The sequence below is a fragment of the Macaca mulatta genome, chromosome 12, assembly GCF_049350105.2.
Source record: "Macaca mulatta isolate MMU2019108-1 chromosome 12, T2T-MMU8v2.0, whole genome shotgun sequence".
Lineage (NCBI taxonomy): Eukaryota > Metazoa > Chordata > Mammalia > Primates > Cercopithecidae > Macaca > Macaca mulatta.
In genome coordinates this window covers 104,469,310-104,489,913 of record NC_133417.1, presented here as the reverse complement: position 1 = coordinate 104,489,913, position 20,604 = coordinate 104,469,310, and positions in this window count along the sequence as shown.

Here is a 20,604-nt window from a genome sequence, read left to right as displayed (position 1 = left end):
GTTTAATATTCCTTGAAGGTAAAGGGGTTGTTTATGTTCTTAAATTTTAGCCATCTTTTATTAATTTAGAAAGTAATGTAATCTATTATTATAACTACCGTTTAGCTGAATTGTCTATTTTTAAAACAGTTTTTATAATATGATTTGACAGTAAATGTTAATCATTTCTAGAAAGACGTGTGTCTTGGAACTTAGCAATAATGTTGTACCATGTATAATAATAGTGAGAAGAATAAATCCATGGCAAGTTTTACCTTAGGGAAATGATGTAATATTTCAATCCCCAGACAAAATTCTATGAAAGGAAACCTTTTTTTTTTTTTTTTTTTGAGACCAAGTCTTATTGTTATCCAGGCTGAGGGCAGTGGCACAATCTTGGCTCACTGCAATCTCCAACTCTCAGGTTCACGTGATTCTCCTGCTTCAGTCTCCCAAGTAGCTGGGACTAGAGGCGTGTGCCACCACGCCAGGCTAATTTTTGTATTTTTAGTAGAGATGGGGCTTCGCCATGTTGGCCAGGCTGGTCTTGAACTCCTGACCTTAGTTGATCCACCTGCCTTGGTCTCCCAAAGTGCTGGGATTACAGGCATGAGGCACTGCGCCCGGCCAGGAAATCTTACAAGAACTTTAATATCTTAACACTGCCACATTCCTTTATTGCTTAATATAAGATATAGCCATTCATGTTTCTTTAGCTAAAACCACTGAAGAGCTAGAAATAAGCTGAACAAACGTAATTAATTTCACTTGACTGTAATATACAACACCGCAAACACACTGACACACACTCCCTCCTAGATGGGCCCACACAGAGCAGGAATGAAGATACAGTTTTCAACACATATAATACAGGTAGTATTAAGTTTTACCAGTCAGAATAAGATAAAACTTTTTTGATTTTTTTAATTCCCCATAAGTATATAGCAGGTTCTAGTCCCAAAGGATTCAATATCATGCTAAAAATAAGTCACGGTGAAAGGAAACCCCTATTAACCCCTATTATGGCATATCTCCTTAAATTTGAGCCAGGGCTGACATTTTTGTTTTTATGAAAGTGCTGTAATATACATAACAATGAAGACCTTTGACCCTAATCACTTCTTGCAGGATTCTATTGTACCTGGTGGAATCCATAGATCACTGATCTGTCAATTGCAGGCTTTTGTGGGACACTTGTTGTCCCAAGGACAGTCAGCCACCAGCACTGCACCTGCATGTACCAGTTTGTTATCCTTGTTATCAAAATTAATCCGGCTTAAAAAAATTATTTCAGAGCTTCAAGTGATAACAACATTCAAAATTTGACAGACAAATAAGTCATCAATCCTAATTTATGTCCTTCACAGTAGAGATATTGGGGAAAACACTATTGTACAGTCCACATCATCAATGTCAAGTTTTTTATATGTGCTCTGCGTTACCAACTAAAGTTATAAGTTGTTTTCAAGAATGACGTTGAATTTTACATATCCTGTCGAAAACCAATCTTATTATAACTTCTACTTTTTCCAGCTTCATCCTTTTTATCTCAGTGATTACTAAATCCTGTCAATTCTTCCACCTACATTTTCTCTCTAAATCTTTGCTTTCCATCTTCATTACCTCTGTTTTACTGGAGAGTAATAGCAATGGAGCTAAAATTGGTCTTCTCTACACTTTCACAAGTTTATTAAACATCTACTTTATGCCAGACCTTGTATTGACTCAAACAGAAATTTGAAAATAATGTGCATATGGCATGCTGTATTAGTCTGTTCTTGTCCTGCTATAAAGAAATGCGAGTCGGGGTAATTTGTAAAGAGAAGAAGTTTAATTGGCTCATGGTTTGGCAGGAAGCATAGTGACTTCTGCTTCCGGGGAGGCTTCAGGGAGCTTTCAGTCCTGGTGGAAGGCAAAGCGGAAGCAAGACTTCTCACGTGGCCAGAGCAGAAGGAAGAGAGAGAGGATAGAGGTGCTAAACACTTTAAAAACAACCAGATCTCACAATAACACACTCACTCACTATCATGAGAAAAGCACCCAGGGAGGTGATGGTGGTAACCCATTCATGAGAAATCTGCCACCACGATCCAGTCACCTCCCACCAGGGCCCACCTCCAACACTGGGTATTATAACTTAACATGAGATTTAAACGGATCTGTGACGTGGGACACAGATTCAAACCATATCAAGCACTTATGAAGTCACAACGGCTAGATGGTGGGTGCTAGAGGAGAATGGCAAAATTCGAGGAGGGAACTCAGAAGCATAGAAGTGAATCTCAACTTAGCCAAGTGATTATAGCCAAAAGTCAGAGAGCAAGGCAAAAACATCTCAAAAAGTTTCATTGCCCAGCCAGGCATGGTGGCTCATGCCTATAATTCCCACACTTTGGGAGGCCGAGGTGGGTGGATCACCTGAGGTCAGGAGTTCGAGACCAGCCTGGCCAAGATGGTGAAAACCCATCTCTACTAAAAATACAAAAATTAGCTGGGTGTGGTGGCAGGCGCCTGTAATCCCAGCTACTCGGGAGGCTGAGGCACCAGAATTGCTTGAAAAAAAATGGGAGACGGAGGTTGCAGTGAGCCGAGATTATACCATTGCACTCCCTGGGAGACAGAGCAAGACTCTGTCTCAAAAAAAAAAAAAAAAGTTCCGTTGCCCTTGAAAATTTTTCATGAAGGTGTCATGTTGGTACCATGTGCCATCTGTCAATAAATTCATCCCAGGCAGGCTTTTCTCCCACCTTTGTGGAGAAGGCTGTTCCTTCAGTTGAGTGCCAGATGAAAAAAAATGTCTTCCATTTTGAATTCATGGGGTACCAAAAACACATCTGTTGAAACACTGGCATTCCATTCAGTGTGGTGAAATTGTTCACCCCATGAAAGGCCTGAAGAAACTGTTGAGTGAAAGAGCAAGTTACATTTCCCATCTTCTTCTCACTTTTGGACATGCTCTCACTCAGTAAAATGAAATGTTTAAGTTTTGCCTGCAGTATTTCAGCATTTAAATTGCAGTTTTGGCAGGGAGTGGTGGCTAATGCCTGTAATCCAATAATCCAACACTTTGGGCAGCTGACGGAGGCAGATCACCTGAGGTCAGGAGTTCGAGACCAGCCTGGGCAACATGATGAAATCCCATCTCTACTAACAATACAAAAATTAGCCGACGTGGTGGTGGGCACCTGCAATCCCATCTACTCTGGAGGCTGAGGCACAAGAATTGCTTGAACCCGACGGACGGACATTGCAGTGAGCTGAGATTACACCACTGTACTCCAGCCTGGGTGACAGAGCAAGACTGAAATTGCAATTTTGTTAATTAGCCGGGTGTGGTGGCACTCACCTATAGTCCTAGCTACTTGGGAGGCTGAGGTAGGAGGATCCCTTGAGTTCAGGAGTTCCAGGTTACAGTGAGCTATGATTGCGTCACTGCATTCCAGCTTGGGTAACAGAGCACAAGACCCTGTCTCCCTCTCAAAAAATAAAATAAAAGCAAAACAAAATAAAAAATTAATTGCAATGTTGTTACTCTTGATTCTTCTGTCAGGCATTAATATTTGACTTTTAGAAAATCAAAGCTGAAAGCGTGAACATTATTATTTGGTCACAAGTGTTTAAAGGAGTTTACCATTATCAGATTAGTGATTTAGAATGGTGAGTTGTAGCTTGGAGGAGGTATATAAGGGAGGGATAGAGGACATAGCATTGGATATTGTCACAAAGGCTTAAGAGGGCTGTCAATTTTATCACCTACATTTTTTCTCTAAATCTCTCTTTTCCATCTCTGTTACCTCATTGACAGTTTTTTCAGGCCTTTCATGGGGTGGACATCTCACCACACTGAATGGAATGCCAGTATTTCAACAGATGTATTCCTAGTACACCATACATTCAAAGTGGAAGCCAATTCTTTTCATCTGGTACTCAACTGAAGGAACAGCCTTCTCCACAAAGGTGGGAGAAAAGCCTGTCTGGGAAGAATTTATTGAGAGATGGCACATGGTGCCAACATGGCACCTTCATAAAAGATTTTCAAGGGCGATGAAACTTTTTGAGACTTTTTTTGCCTTGCTCTTTGACTTTTGGCCATAATCACTTGGTTAAGTCTGATTCCATTGCGATGCTTCTGAGTTTTCTTCTGGAATTTTGTCATTCTCCTCTAGCACCCGCTGTCTAGCCTTTGTGACTTCATCAGTGCTTCACATGCATGCTCTTTTCACATTTCTGTTTGAGTCAGTACAAGGTCTGGCATGAAGCAGATGTTTAATAAACATGCAAAAGTGTAGAGAAGACCAATTTTAGCTCTATTGGTATGTCAATAATTTTTACTTAGCATTATGATCATTATATTCATGTGCAATTGGAACTAAAAAAAATCCCTCACTTGGCACTGAAGCATGACAAATATAATTTTTGGGAAAACTCCCCAAGTTTCTCTAAGCACCATGTGGAGGCCTCATGGACCCAAAGTTCCTGACTTGTCTGAAGTATAGCTACATAACCAAAGAGGGGGACTGTATTATGCCTACAGGAGTCCCTTTAAGAGGTATAAATGAGATTTCCCTGGTTCTGTTCTTTGCAGTGAAGCTTTTTGCTGCGACTTTAACGTGAGCAGGAGTGTCTCCATTTCAGAAATACAAGTGCAAACAATCTGTGTGTCTGCATAACATTTCTGTAAAGTCAGAAGAGTTTATGTGAAGTGTGGTAGCCCTGGGAGGGGGCTGAAGACTGGCTAACCCTACCACAGAGCCTGTAGGAACCCAGTGGCCTCACTGACTTTCCACCAAGGTTTGTGTCAAGGTTTGTGGGGGTTGTTTCATACCAAATAACTCAGACAGAGGATTAAACACATTTCTATGCAACTGTGGCAGATTTGGGTTTTATTTTTACCCCACAGTCCTTAAATTACAATACCTCTTTTGATGTGGCATATGCACATTGTGTATTCTTAACTGCTTATTTGGATACATTTGGGACTCTCAGAAGCCTTTTTTTTTCACTATAGATGCCAATAAATATGTCTGCAGGGCGAAGGGAGACTGTACTTTTAGATTCCTGGCTTGAGGATCCTAACGAGGTTTTTAAAATTTATAACCTAATAATGAGCTGTGTCTACCACTGCATCATACTGAAAGAGTTTTATTTTCCTTAAAAGGAAAGATGCAGGATTTTTGGGTCTAAAAATGACCTGTTATAGTTTCCCATCTGGAAATTCTAACTACCTTCATTGTCTGGTGTTCCCTTATTGCTGTCTCCGAAAATTAAAACTGTGGAGAAGCTCCATTGAACAAGAGCCACAGACTCTCGGTTAAAGTCCTTTTCCTTCTTCACTAATAGCTAACTTTATCCTAAGGCCACTACATCCTTGTTCCTGTTGTCCTTTGACTTACAGTTACAATATTATTTTTTTTCTATTTGACGTGTGCCATATTTTGAATGCTTGTGTCCCATCAAATATGTATGCTAAAATCCTAAACTCCAAGGTTAAGAGGTAGAGCCTTTGGGAGGTGGTTTGCTCATGAGGGCTCTGTCCTGATGAATGGGATTAGTACTCCTATAAAAGAAACCCAAGGGAACTTGCTTCCCTCTCCCACAGTGAAGATACTCCCTGTGAATCAGAAAACATGCTCTCACTAGACACCAAATCTACCAGTGCCTTGATCTTGGACTTGCCAGCCTCCAGAACAGTGAGAAGTAAATGTTTGTTGTTTACAAGCCATACAGTTTGTGGCATTTTTGTTATACCACTTCGAATAAACTAAGACAATATCTAGGGCATTTGTAATATTTTTGCCATCACAAGTAATTCTGAAAATATTTTAAAATAAATGAATACTGATATAGAAATTCCAGAAATGATAAGTACTATGGTTTGAATATTTGTCCCCTCCAAAACTCATGCTAAAACTGAATCCCCGCTGGGCACAGTGACTCATGCCCGTAATCCCAGCACTTTGGGAGGCCAAGGTGGGTGGATCACCTGAGTTTGGGAGTTCAAGACCAGCCTGACCAATGTGGAGAAACCCTGTCTGTGCTAAAAATACAAAATTAGCTGGGCATGAGGAAGCATGCCTGTAATCCCAGATACTCGAGAGGCTGATGCAGGAGAATCACTTGAACCTGGGAGGCAGAGGTTGTGGTAAGCTGAGATTGTGCCATTGCACACCAGCCTGGGCAACAAGAGTGAAACTCCGTCTCAAAACAAACAAACAAACAAACAAAAATTTAAAAAAACTTAATCCCCAATATAACAGTATTAAGAGGTTGGGTCTTTAAGAAGTGATAAACCATTCATAGATTAATAGATTAATGGATTAATGGGTTATTGAAGGAGTGGATTAGTTATCATGAACATGGGGCTTTTGTAAAAGCCACTGTGGCTGTCTCTTGTGAGCCCCCTTGCTGTGTGATGCCCTGCGCCACCTCCTCGGTACTCTGCAGAGTCCTCACCAGCAAGAAGGCTCTCATCAGATTTGGCCCTTGACCTTGGACTTTGCAACTTCCAGTGCTGTAAAAAATGAATTTCTTTTCTTTATAAATTACCCAGTCTTAGGTATTCAGTTATAATGACAGAGAATGGACTAAGACAACAAGAAAGCTGCCAAGATGAATCATGATGCACTCAAAGTGACTATAAAAGAACAAATAGGGGCTGGGCGCGGTGGCTCACGCCTGTAATCCCAGCACTTTGGGAGGCCGAGGCGGGCGGATCATGAGGTCAGGAGATCGAGACCATCCTGGCTAACATGGTGAAACCCCATCTCTACTAAAAATACAAAAAAATTAGCCAGGTGTGGTGGCAGGCGCCTGTAGTCCCAGCTATTTGGAAGACTGAGGCAGGAGAATGGCGTGAACCCGGGAGGCAGAGCTTGCAGTGAGCCAAGATTGCGCTACTGTGCTCCAGCCTGGGCAACAGAGCAAGACTCCATCTCGGAAAAAAAGAAAAATGGGTAGGGGAATTGATGCTGTAGAGGAGAAGAAATATTTTTCATCATCAATCACTAGGTTCGTGGCTGAGACCCCTATGATAAAAAATAGATTAACAAGGGAAAAGCCTACAAAAGTATTTAGTAAGTTTGGCATGACAAGGGAACGTTCCTAAGAAAATGGAGACCCCCTCCTGCAAAATGGGTAAACCTGTATATATTTTATGCTAGGTTGGAAGAAAATGTGGATAGTCATAGGAAACTATGATTGGATTAAAAAGTATAATCTCATGGTCATAAACTGGGAGAAAACTCACAAAGTTTGTTCAGAGACTTTTCTGTAACACTGTGTCTTCAGAGATAAGGATGTTGTTTCCTCCCAGTAGAGAAAGGGAACCTCTTGTATGAGGGTCTTATGATCTACTTCCGAGGAAGGTCAGTGTGATGGTTAATATTGAGTGTCAACTTGATCGGACTGAAGGGTGCAAAATATTGTTCCTGGGTGTGTCCATGAGGGTGTCGCCAAAGGAGATTAACATTTGAGTCAGTGAACTGGGAGACACAGACCCACCCTCAACCTGGGTGGGCACCACCCAAAGCTGCCAGCACAACTAGGATAAAAGCAGGCAGAGGAACATGGAAAGACTAGACTGGCTTAGTCTGCCAACCTACATCTTTCTCCTGTGCTGGGTTCCTCTTGCCCTTGAACATCAGACTCCAAGTTGTTCAGCTTTTGGACTCTTGGACCTTTGACCACAGATTGAAGGCTGAACTGTCTGCATCCCTACTTTTGAGGTTTTGGGACCTGGACTGGCTTCCTTGCTCCTCAGCTTACAGATAGTCTATTGTGGGACTTCACCTTGTGATCATGTGAGTCAATATTCCTTAATAAACTCCCCTTTACCTATACATCTATCCTGTTAGTTCTGTCCCTCTAGAGAACCCTGACTAATACAGTCAGAAACTTCTTCCTGGGTTTTATGGCCTGCTTCAGGGGGAAGGCCAAGAGAAGTTGAGAGAGTGACCTTCCTGCTTCTGTGGTTTTCTCAAATGCCAAGATGCCATATTTGGCAATAGTGTGTCCTGACCCTCATTATGCTTATGCTGACCAGTGACCAAGGTCTTCCAATTTGGAGGCTCAAAGCTATGACCTTCAAGTTCATTGTCTAGTGCTTACAATTTCTCATTCATTTTCACTGTTGAAGAAGGCCATTTAAGTTCATCAGTGACACTTTGATGGCTTGGCATATTTTTAGCCTCTGGAGCCTTGCATGTGAGGCTAGAGGCAGGAGATCGGGGTTGTGGTTCAGCTTCACTGCCAAGCATAGCATTGTGTGTTACCTCGACTTTTTTTCTGGAGTTCTCAAGGTCCTAATTGAGTAATCCTATTAGTGGTGTATTTTAGGAGAAAATATTGTAGGGGAAAGAATGAATACTGCTCCATAATCATGCAGAGTAAACTTCGTATTACAATAATCTACCACCAGTCATCATGCAAAATGACATGTCTTGTTGACTTGGAAAAGAAATCATTTGAAAGCTTTATCCTTTTCTTTTTGTCTATTTGGAGTTTTCTATTTTATACATTTTAGTCATTCTTTGGATCTTGTCAAATTCGAAACATCTTAGTAAAGAAGACAATTTCCTTTTTTTTTTCTTTTTCTTTTTCTTTTTTTTGAGATGGAGTCTTTCTCAGTCACCCAGGCTGGAGTGCGGTGGCTGAATCTCGGCTCACTGCAAACTCTGCCTTCCAGGTTCACGCCATTATCCTGCCTCAGCCTCCTGAGTAGCTGGGACTACAGGCGCCCGCCATTACGCCCGGCTCATTTTTTTGTATTTTTAGTAGAGAGGTGGTTTCACCGTGTTAGCCAGGATGGTCTCGATCTCCTGACCTCGTGATCCGCCCGTCTCGGCCTCCCAAAGTGCTGGGATTACAGGCATGAGCCACTGTGCCCGGCCAAGAAGACAATTTTCTTTGAAATTTTATAGGAAAGATAGTGATAATGGATGGGTGGGAACTTCTTTCAGATCTTACTTGATTCGGCTACTTAGTGAGCTTCTGAGTTAAGGAGTAAATTTTTGTTGGTAACTTTACAAAACCATTTTGCCCTTTGTTCAAAAACCCTCTCACATTTTCAGACAAGTTTTGTCCGAATCCTAAAAAATGTAGAAATTCTTAGAAAAATAAAATAGAGGAGTATATGGATATATGGACAAAAGAAAGATAAAATTTCTTACTTAATGTATTATTGTATAACTTCCCAGAGGGGGAAGTCGACTTTGAATTCTATTGTGTAGATGGAATGACTATATATGCAAATTGCTTATGATATTTCTCTGTTTATATGCATGTATGTGTATGGAATCTGTGGGCTTTTTTGTGTGGGTGAATATGTGGTCAAATTATGTGGATGGGCTTGTTTGTTGGGAAATATGGGGTGTATACAGGAAATTAGGAATTAGAAGCCCTTATGGTTTTACTTTAACAGAGGTAGGAATGGATTGGAGTGGCTTTCATTTTTCATATGAAATCATTTAAGCTGGAATTATTCTTATAATATACATCAAGCAGAAATCCAAAACAGTTTTAAGACATGAATTGTCACAAAGAAGGTAAGCTCCCAAAACTAGAAAAAAGGGGGTACATTCTTTTAATGGGGGAATACCTGACCTGAAATGTAATAGTTTTATTTCTATAAAACTGACTCCCAGATCATTGAAGAAACAACTTTGCTACACCTTACATTTTCAAAAACCTGTCTGAATCATTTAGACAATTTAAGACAAATAGTTATATAGCCATCTGCCTAGATACGCTTAACCCTAAGCCAATGAGTGTGTAACGGTGGAGAGCTCCAAAAAGAGTCAGTCTGCATGCAGTGTAGAACTGAAAAAGGACACCAACATCCACAGATGGATTTGCCTACCACATTGAAATCAACATGGCAAAGATGGGAGGAAATGAAAAGTGTTTATTTCCTCAGGAAATCTCATATATTCATTCTCATGGGAACACATCCATTCAACAAACATTTAGTGAGAGCCTACTATGTGCCAGACCCTCTGTTGGATGCCAGAGAAGATTCATAAGAGAGATTCTTCTGGACCGCCATATACATGGTGCATGTTATAGCAGAGTCTGGGCAGAGCCCTGACCAGTCTCCTCAGGGAAGATGAGCCTCACTGAGGAAGGTGACATTTGGCTAAGTCCTGAAGGATGAGTAGGAGTTTCTATGTGGAAAATGAGAATAGCATCCCTGGCAGCAAGGCCAATGCTGAAGAGATGCACAAAGTACATGGTGTGTTTGGGGAACAACAGGAAGTTTCGTGTGGGTGGAACACAAGGCTAGGTAGATAACAAACACTTTCTGGCTCTTACCACAGGGGTCACAGTCTGGTGTCCCATTCAATTTGGTTGGCAGACTTTTTTTTTTTTTTTTGGCCCATACAGTGTTTTAAAAATATTTTGAATTAGTTGCCAAGATTTAAAAATTGGAAGATTTCTCATAAAATTCCAGATTTCTGGCTTCTCTTGAAAAAAAAAAAAATTAGAAGATCTGGCAACACTGGGCCCACATTCCCACATGGCAACAAATGACTGGAGCTGAGTAGCAGCTCCCATGCCCCCTCCCTCTTTGAAAGAAGTATGTGCTTGCCAGTTCACCCCAGTCTCCACCTTGCTATCTTCTCTCCTTCGTGTTACATGCCTGGCCACTTCCAAGCCTGTTGGTCACTGGGGTAGAATAGTGAACCTAACAGCCATGATTCTTGTTCTCATGGAACAAACAAAGTATTATAGAAGACTTCCTGGTGACAAGTGGGAGGAGCTCAGATTAAAAGAGAAGTTGGAGCCAGCATGAGGAAAGAGCCTTGCATATCTCCCTAAGGAATTTGGACTTCATCCTACAGGCCTATATGGAGACAATAGATATTCTTAAGACAGTGATGTGACTAAATCTATCCTTCAGAATTCTGACAGTAGAGTGGAAAATGGCATGGAATGAAAGTCTATGGCCAAGAAACAAATAAAAAGCCATCACAGTGGCCAAGAGAAACCCAAACTAGACAATGATACCCTATTTATGACCTTAAGAAAGCCACAATCTAAATTTGAACAATTAAAGCATTTTTCAAAGAGAGATCTTATAAAACCTTCAAACACAGCAACATGTTAATTTATGTATTTTAAATATTGATATGTAGAATGAAAAAAAAATCTTCAGCAGAGTAACACAGTAAGGAAATGCCAACCTTTGAAGTTTTATGCTAAATAGCAAACATTAAGCCTCACACCTTCAGAAACTCATCTCTAGGCAGACCCACAGATCTTTTCCCATCAATTTATAATTCATAATATATCATGATCTAGCCCTCCATGAAGGAATTTATATATCAGACCAGTTGACTCAATTGCAAAAAAAAGTTCATAAAATGAAAGACATAATTTTTATTGGTTCTAGGTTCCCACAACAATGGAAAAGCAGAATTCTGTTTACTTGAAAAACTCTTCAGGACATGAATAATCAAACTTAAATCCCAGAAAAATGTGGTCAAGTTCACTCATACTCTGTGGATGAAGACTTTGCTTTCTTAGGTTTCCATATATTTTTACATAAACCTAAGATTTATTTTATGTTTTTACAGGGAGTTGTCATTTTATCCTTCTCTTCATTATATTATTTTTCTAGAACTTATCTAGAGCAGGGAAGATGATGAACAAAATTCAGAAAGAGCTAGGAAGGATTATGATGCCAATGGCTGTCCTACTTTTAAAAATATGAAGTTTTATACAAATGTACAGTTGTATGATTTAAAGGAAAAGGAAAAGCAGGTTGCTAAAATCTTTGTAATAAATAACAATTCTTCAAATTCCTAATGGGTATACTCTAAAGGGCTTATTATCAAATAAAGCTGCTCATAAATGTCTCAATCTTCCATTCTGCCAAGCATTTCTATCCTTTCCATAGCCTGTAACTTGCTTCTTGAGTTTTCTTTCAAGGACTAATACTCAGGTACACAGATGAGTTAAGTTATATGTCTTCTGTACAGGTACATCAAACCACCTTGGATGAATAAGATCTTAGAACACACAGCTGCCCTAAGTAGAAAAGCAAAAATGCCTTCTAAGATGCCTTCTGATTTTGTCAACACTCTGTGTGTTCTTTCCATAAGATAGTAAAGGCTTACAGACTTTTATTACCACATAGGTATTAGATCAACAGTCCTTTAGTAACATGATGATTGATATGATGTGATGCAAATTAATGATCACATTCTTTTTCTAAACTCTTGTGTAAAAAGCAATTATCTATCTGAGGTTCTTCAAAGTACAAGCCTAGAGTATAATAATAGGCAAATTCTTGCTTTGTATCAGGATCTGGTCTAAGTAATATGCATGTATGTAAATTACTTAAACATCACTGCAGCCCTATCAGGTGGGTGCTATTACTTTCATCATTGCCATTTAGCAGATGAAAATACTCAGGTACAAGGAATTCTAACAAATTTTCCCAAAGTGTCACAGTTGAGAGAGTTGGGGGTTGATTCCATGCCGTTTGGCACTGAAGTCTGGAGTCTTAACCACTGTATTTTGTTTTGTGCTATATAGAAATGCCTGTTCCACGTTCAAGGATATTGACAATGTACAAATGCAAACTCCCATCAGGCCTCAAAATCTCTGCATTTTGGCTAATGTGGAGACAGTTTCAGGATCTGTAGCATCTGCTATGTAAAGCTGAGATGCAAGACCCAGCCGAATTTCTCAAACAAATACAAGATTAAAAAATGCCCTTCAAGTATATCTGGCGTTGCTGCATCTGGTACTATGGGAAATAGCTTTGCAGTTAGTTTTACTTAATGTAAAAGATCATGATGGATAATTTCCTCTTTGCTATGCCTTGGTCAAAGTAATCAATAAGTATTTGCTGGATTTAATTCATGGTCAGAAAATAGAGGAGATTCTCTCAATGTAGAGCAAGGTTTAGCATGACTTCACAGAGCACTCTATTATGGTGCACAGAAACTTACTGGCAATTCTCAGCCTAGTTATCTGTTTTCATTTATCTTTTCTCCATAACATCTATTTTCCTTATTCTATATAGAATCTTGAACTTTATATATTCAATATTATAGTTTTATTCAGAGTTTAAATATTTTCTTTTTAACCTAAAGTACACAAGGACAAGATTGGTAAATCAATTAAAAACGGTGTTTAGACAGAATAACCAGTTGACTGTCAATGCATATCTGCAGTAATTAGTACTCATTAATGAAAAGCAAAATACTACTTAAAATGAGAGTACATTAAATTAAACTTTTTTCATTGATAAATGATAATGCCCTCTAACATATGTCAAAATGAATCCATTTTCTTTAAAGAGAAGTCCTGAATAAGATACCATAAATGTTCAGAATGTTAATTCTTGATGACATTAAGACTTTATTAGTGATTCAGCTGACTTTGTGGAAGCAGTAAAATATATTAATATATTTTTTAATAAGAAAGGGTTTTAAAGTTCAGATCCCTAATCAATTACTCAGTTTTTTCCAATGACAAATAAGAATAATACTGTCTACCTCATAGAAATGCTGTGGGACTGAAGATATTGCAAAGTGCCAGGAAGTCACAAAGGTTTATTATTACTATCCTTTTGACTTAACTGAGAAGTATTTCATTCTATTTTTAGCATGTAATCATTAGTTGCGTTAAACCACTCATTAAAAATGAGTGTTGTCTTTGGCTGTCCATTGAAATCATCTAGGGCACTGTAAAATATATTAATGCCAGAGTCCCACCCTCAGAAATTCTGAATTATGTGGTCTGGCATTTGGAATTTTAAAAGCTCCTCAGGTGATTCTAATGCACAATCAAGATTGAGAATCAATGTTCTAAAATAATTCACCTCAGCAATAGACATTCTTGCTATGCCATCAAGCATTGCAATCAACATTCCAGCAATATTGTGACTTCTGGTTTATGACGGTGCCAACTTAAGCAGACTTTGGTTCACAGTCTACTAACTCTCCATTTAAAATACCCACTAGGACACTTAAGTGCCAGAGCTCTCCTGTATGAGGTGTCTGTAGGCCCCTACTGGGAGGTGTCTCCCAGTCAGGATACACAGGGGTTAGGGACTCACTTGAGGAGGCAGTCTGACCCTTAGCAGAGCTCGAACACTGTGTTGGGAGACCTACTGCTTTCGTCAGAGCTGTCAGGCAGGGACGTTTAAGTCTGCTGAAGGTGCACCCACAGCCGCCCCTTCCCCCAGGTGTTCTGTCTCAGGGAGATGGGGGTTTTATCTATAAGTTCCTGACTGGGGCTGCTGCGTTTTTTTCAGAGATGCCCTACCCAGAGAGGAGGAATCTAGAGAGGCAGTCTGGCTGCAGCGGCTTTGCCGAGCCTGGCTAACATGGTGAGACTCCGTTTCTACTAAAAATACAAAAAATTAGCCAGGCACGGTGGCACATGCCTGTAATCCCAGCTACTTGGGAGGCTGAGGCAGGAAAATTGCTTGAACCAGGGTCAGGAATGGTACATGCTCTTAAGACTGCATTGTCCAATATTATAGCCTCTAGTCACATGTGGTTATTTAGATTTACATTAGTTAAAATTAAACAAAATGAAAACCTCAGCTCCTCTGTCACACTAGTCATGTTTCAAGTACTCAATGGTCATATGTAGCTAGTAGCTACTGTGAAGGACTCTGCAGATTACAGACTATTTCCGTCATCAGAGAAATTTCTGTTGGACAGTGCTTCTATAAGATAATATTTTCAATAAAATCTGAAATATGGGAATAGAAATAATACTAATTATGTAATATTTTTAAAGCCTGTCAGGCAAAGACCATCAGGGACACACCTGAAGTCAACATTTTTTTATCTTGGTGCATAAGGGAGAGGGCACGCTAGAGGATCTCTGTGGCATTTCAACAGCCCAGGAGTTAATGAATGGTTCTTACAACCTTTGGAGGTTTGGATTAGTCAAAAGATGGCCTTGATCAGGCAAATTGCTGGAACAGTATTTGATCTTCAGCCACATTAGCCTGTGCAGTTACTGTTTATTAGGTCAGTTTGTCTGTGGTCTTTTCTCATTACATACAGATCTGAATAGGTCCTGTTTAAAAAGTTTGAGCCTAGAGGCCAGGCGCAGTGGTTCACTCCTGTGATCCCAGCACTTTGGGAGGCTGAGGCAAGCAGATCACTTGAGATTAGGAGTTCGAGACCAACATGGCCAACATGATGACACCCTCTCTCTACTAAAAATACAAAAATTAGCTGGGCTTGGTGGCACATGCCTGTAATCTCAGCTACTTGGGAGGCTGGGGCAGGAGAATCACTTGAACCTGGGAGGCAGAGGTTGCAGTGAACCAAGATTGCACTCCAACCTGGGTGACAGAGCAAGACTTCAGCTCCAAAAAAAAAAAAAAAAAAAAAAGAAATTTGAGCCTAGAAACTGTATAATGTACAAGAGGACTTGGTTTAGTCCAGTGCAGTTTATCTGTTTTGAAGCTTTGAAAGTAACGGCTTCTGTTTCACTTCTCAGTATCTCTGCCACTTCTGCCACAGCCCAACTGCTAGTATGGTCATTTATCATTTTCTTGTAATCACTTTCTTCAGGAAATACTGTCTATTTAGTTTTGCACCTGTGTTTATAATGCCTGAATCTATTAAAAAGATTTGAACATTTGTAAGGTAGTTGTTTTGGTAACAATAAGCATTATACCTTCTAGTTATTTTTGTTGAATGGTTATTTGTTGAATCATCTAGTATGACAGTGGGCAGGCAGCAACAGTTAAGACTGGAGCTCATGCATTTGGCAGCTATCATGGACACAAACACTGATACAAAGATTATAATCAATGGTTGAAATATGACCCAGCTGTCCCACAAACGACTGTATTTTGATATTTCTTAAATAATCTAGTTTTTTAAAAAAAAATTTAGTTCAGCTATGAGTTTTATAACTTTGTCAGTGACTGAAGATGTGATCCACTAGCTGAAAATTATATAGGATAAGGGTCTTGGCATGAGTGAGGGACAGAGGTGTCTACTAACAATTGAAATACCAGAACCAGGAAGAGGAAACAAGATGGCTCAGAGAATAAAGAACAAAATGTGCGAAGAAGCACAAGACCAATGACTTCTGGCCTCTAGTTTTGCTGGGGAGGGATGGTCTTGAACCGAACCTGACCATATGCAGTCATCTGTTTGTTCCAAGGATCTTGAATTTGCTATCTATTCTGTGGACCATTTGCTTTAGGAGACTCTATAGAGACCCTCAGATTAATGTTTCTATTAAGTACAGTTTTTTAAATTTTTACTGTTGGAGAATGGATGATGTCTTCTCTGGGAAACATGTATCATTGGATTCTTACTGCTATGTTAGTTGTTAATAGTCTATGAAAAAGTCTCCTCTGATGAGGTTTAAATGAAGTCTTTATCTGGTCATCTTTCTTTTTTTAAGAGATGAGGTTTTGCTATGTGGCACAGGTTGGTCTTGAACTCCTGGGCTCAAGTGATACTCATGCCTCAGCCTCCCAAAGTGCTTGAGCACAGGGATTACAGGCATGAGCCACCTGATCATCTTTCAAAAGTTTCTGATCATCTGGTTAATATCATATGGAGCCTGATTAAGTGGCAGGCATGGAAGTCTATTCATATCTTTTGGTGAAAGAATAAAAATATCTTGCCAATGTATTATATTAAACTACAGTATTAGATTGGAGAAGAGTAAAATTCTCTATTGAGGCATCACATAAAATTAACTTGTAAGTATTTAGTCAATGGTTATCCTAGGAAGAATATAATATAGGTAGTGAGGATAGCGATAAATCTCTAGGCCTTTAATTTATTGAAAAATATATACTACAGATACTACATATTAAACCTGGAGACAAAAATCTTTGTATAGATTTTACATGTATCTATATGACTGTGTTTTCTTTAACATGCAGAACATACAATAATTGAGAAATCTTCATAGTGATACATTTTATTTATACATAATTAACATAGAAATGTTGAACTTTTCTTTAAATTTGTCAGTTAAAAAGAAATTTATCCTAAGTTTCGTAAAGAAAGAAGCTCTCATAATAGTCTTGAGTTAATTACAATTTAGAGAATGGCAAACAAGTCTAGTTATTCCTGTTATCCTTCCATTTATAAAGTAAAGAGTAAATCTTTATGTTACCTGTATTCATTTAAGAAACCCAAAGTTATTTCAGGGGATAAGAGCTATTATAAAAAATATTTATTTATTTATTTATTTTCCAGAAGTTATTGGGGTACAGGTGGTATTTGTTTACATGAATAAATTCTTTAGTGGTGATTTGTGAGATTTTGGTGCACCCATCACCTGAGCAGTATACACTGCACTTTATTTGTAGTCTTTTATCCCTTGCCCTCCTCTCTCTCTTCTTCCCAAGCCCCCAAAGTTCATTGTATCATTCTTACGCCTTTGCTTCCTCATAGCTAGCTCCCACATATCAGTGAGAACATGCAATGTCTGGTTTTCCATTCCTGAGTTACTTCACTTATACGGCAATAGTTTCCAGTCTCATCCAAGTTACTGCAAATGCTGTTTATTCATTCCTTTTTATGGCTACACAGTATTCCATCAGATATATATATCTGATGATATATATGATGATATATATATATCTGATGATATATATGATGATATATATATATCTGATGATATATATGATGATATATATCTGATGATATATATAACTGTGAGATATATATATATATATATATATATCTCTCTCACAGTTTCTTTATCCACTTGTTGGTTGATGAGTAATTGGGTGGGTTCCATGATTTTGCTATTGTGAATTGTGCTGCTATATACATGTATGTGCAAGTATCTTTTTCAAATAACAACTTCTTTTCCTCTGGGTAGATACCCAGTAGTGGGATTGCTGGATCAAATGGTAGTTCTACTTTTGGTTCTTTAAGGAATCTCTACAGTGTTTTCCATAGTGGCTGTACTAGTTTACATTCCCACCAGAAGTGCAGAAGTATTCCCTGTTCACCACATCCTCACCAACATCTACTGTTTATTGATTTTGTGATTATGACCATTCTTGCAGGAGTAAGGTAGCATTGCATCACAGTTTTGATTTACATTTCCCTGATCATTAGTGATGTTGAGTATTTTTTCATATGTTTGTTGGCCTTAGCCCAATTTTTATGGGATTGTTTTTTTCTTACTGATTTGTTTGAGTTCATTGTAGATTCTAGATATTAGTCCTTTGTCAGATGTGTAGATTGTGAAGATTTTCTCCCACCTTGTTGGTTGTCTATTTATTCTGCTGACTGTTCCTTTTGCCATGCAAAAGCTCTTAAATTTAATTAGGTCCCAGCTATTTATCTTTGTTTTCATTGCATTTGCTTTTGGGTTCTTGGTCATGAAATCCTTGCCTAAGCCAATGTTTAGAAGGGTTTTTCCAATGTTATCTTCTAGAATTTTTATAGTTTCAGATCTTAGGTTTAAGTCTTAATCCATCTTGAGTTGATTTTTGTGTAAATTGAGAGATGAGAATCCAGTTTCATTCTCCTACATGTGGCTTGCCAATTATCCCAGCACCAATTGTTGAAAAGGGTGTCCTTTTTCTACTTTATGTTTTTGTTTGCCTTTTCCAAGAGTCAATTCGGTTGGCTGTAAGTATCTGGGTTACTTCTGGGTTCTCTATTCTATTCCATTGGTCTATGTGCCTATTTTTATAATAGTACCATGCTGTTTCAGTGACTATGTCCTTACAGTATAGTTTGAAATCAGGTAGTGTGATGCCTCCAGATTTGTCCTTTTTGCTTAGTCTTTGGCTATGTGGACTCTTTTTTGGTTCCATGTGAATTTTATAATTGCTTCTTCTAATTCTGTGAAGAATGATGGTGGTATTTTGATGGGAATTGCATTGAATTTGTAGATTGCTTTTGGCAGTGTGGCCATTTTCACAATATTGATTCTATCCATCCATGAGCATGGAATGTGTTTCCATTTGTTTGTGTCATCTATGATTTCTTTCGGCAGTGTTTTGTAGTTTTCCTTGTAAAGGTCTTTCAACTCCTTGTTTCGGTATATTCCTAAGTATTTTATTTTATTTGCAGCTATTGTATTGTAAAGTTCTTGATTTGGTTCTGCACTTGGTCACTGTTGGTGTATAGAAGAGCTACTGATTTGTGTACATTAATCTTGTATCCGGAAACTTTGCTGAATTCTTTTATCAGTTCTAGGAGCTTTCTGGAGGAGTCCTTAGGGTTTTCAAGGTAAACGATCATATCATTTTTTAATTACCATTTCAATCTCGCTCCTTGTTATTGGTTTGTTCAGGGCATCTAATTCCTGATTTAAGTTAGGAGGGTTGTATTTTTCCAGGAATTTATCGGTCTCTCCTAGGTTTTCTAGTTCATGTACATAAAGGCGTCCATAGTAACCATGAATGATCTTTTGTATTTCAGTGGTGTCAGTTGTAATATCTCCTGTTTCATTTCTTAGTGAGGTTATTTGAATTTTCTCTCTTCTTTTCTTGGTTAATCTTGCTAATGGTCATCAATTATATTTATCTTTTCAAAGAACCAACTTTTTGTTTCTTTTTTTTTTTTTTTTAACAGAGTTTTTCTCTTATTGCCCAGGCTGGAGTGCAATGGTGCAATCTCGGCTAACCTTGACCTCCGCCTCCCGGGTTGAAGTGATTCTCCTGCCTCAGCCTCCTGAGTAGCTGGGATTACAGGCATGTGCCAACACACCCAGCTAATTTTGTATTTTTAGTAGAGATGGGGTTTCTCTACGTTGGTCAGGCTGGTCTCAAACTCCCGACCTCAGGTGATCTGCCTGCCTTGGCCTCCCAAAGTGCTGGGAATTCAAGCGTAAGCCACTGCACCCGGCTCATTTAACTTTTATATTTTGTTTTGTTTTAATTTCATTTAGTTCTACTCTGATCTTGGTTATTTTCTTTCTTCTTCTGGGTTTGGGTTTGGTTTGTTCTTGTTTCTCTAGTTCCTTGAGGTGTGACCTTAGAATGTCAGTTCGTGCACTTTCAGTCATTTTGATGTAGGCATTTGGGGCTATGAACTTTCCTTTTAGCATCACCTTTGCAAAATCCCAGAGGTTTTGATAGGTTGTGTCATTATTGTCATTCAGTTTGAAGAATTTTTTAATTTCCACCTTGTTTTCGTTTTTGACTCAATGCTCATTCAGAAGCAGGTTATTTAATTTCCATGTATTTGCATGGTTATGAAGGTTCCTTTTGGAGTTGGTTTCCAAGTTTAATTCCACTGTGGTACTTGATGTAATTTCAATTTTCTTAAATTTATTGATGCTCGTTTTATGGCCTATCATGTGGTCTATCTTGGAAAAAGTTTCATGCGCTGTTGAATAGAATGCATATTCTATTATTGTCGGATGAATTGTTCTCTATGTATCTGTTAAGTTCATTTTTTCCAAGGTATAGTTTAAACCCATTGTTTCTTTGTTGACTTTCTGTCTTGATAACCTGTCTAGTGCTCTCAGTAGAGTACTGAGGTCCCCCATTATTATTGTATTGCTGTCTATCTCATTTCTTAGGTCTATTAGTAATTACTTTATAAATTTGGGAGCTCCAGTGTTAGATGGAAATATGTTTAGAATTGTGATATTTTCCTGTTGGACAAGGCCTTTTACCATATATAATGTCCCTCTTTGTCTCTCTTA